We start from the raw sequence: 489 nt of genomic DNA on the forward strand, positions 1-489 counted from the left end.
TGTGTGTGCGTGTGTACGCTCATGCACACACATACACACAAGCTTCCAGTCTGTACTCCAGGATGATTTAAACTGTCAGTATGCCAAGTACTAAGTGTTTGGGGGGAATGTTGGACAATATTCAATTCAGAGCATTTTAGAGAAGCATCTAAATTTTTAAATTATCTCCTAAGCTAGCAGCGTGCTACAGAAAGATGCCTTAAGTTGATTCCTACAAAGAGTGCACCCACTCCCAAAAAAACACTCTTCTCTGCATGGGAAATTCACCATGTGAAACAGCCATCCCAGGGCTGGGTGTGGTGGCTCACACCTGTAATCCCAGCACTTTGAGGGGCTGAGGCGGGTGGATCACCTGAGGTTGGGAGTTTGAGACCAACCTGACCAACATAGCGAAACCCTGTCTCTATTAAAACTACAAAAATTGGCCAGGTGCAGTGGCTCATGCCTGTAACTCCAGCACTTTGGAAGGCCAAGGCAGGCAGATCACCT

General features: G+C 46.8%; 1 protein-coding gene across 1 annotated transcript in view; it reads right to left on the minus strand.

The window, feature by feature from the left end:
• Nucleotides 1-489, minus strand: part of NLRP7 (NLR family, pyrin domain containing 7) — a 47,701-nt gene that overhangs the window by 4,894 nt on the left and 42,318 nt on the right. The gene's annotated exons all lie outside the window — the stretch shown is intronic.

The sequence above is a fragment of the Mandrillus leucophaeus genome, unplaced genomic scaffold, assembly GCF_000951045.1.
Source record: "Mandrillus leucophaeus isolate KB7577 unplaced genomic scaffold, Mleu.le_1.0 Scaffold53, whole genome shotgun sequence".
In the NCBI taxonomy this organism is placed as follows: domain Eukaryota; kingdom Metazoa; phylum Chordata; class Mammalia; order Primates; family Cercopithecidae; genus Mandrillus; species Mandrillus leucophaeus.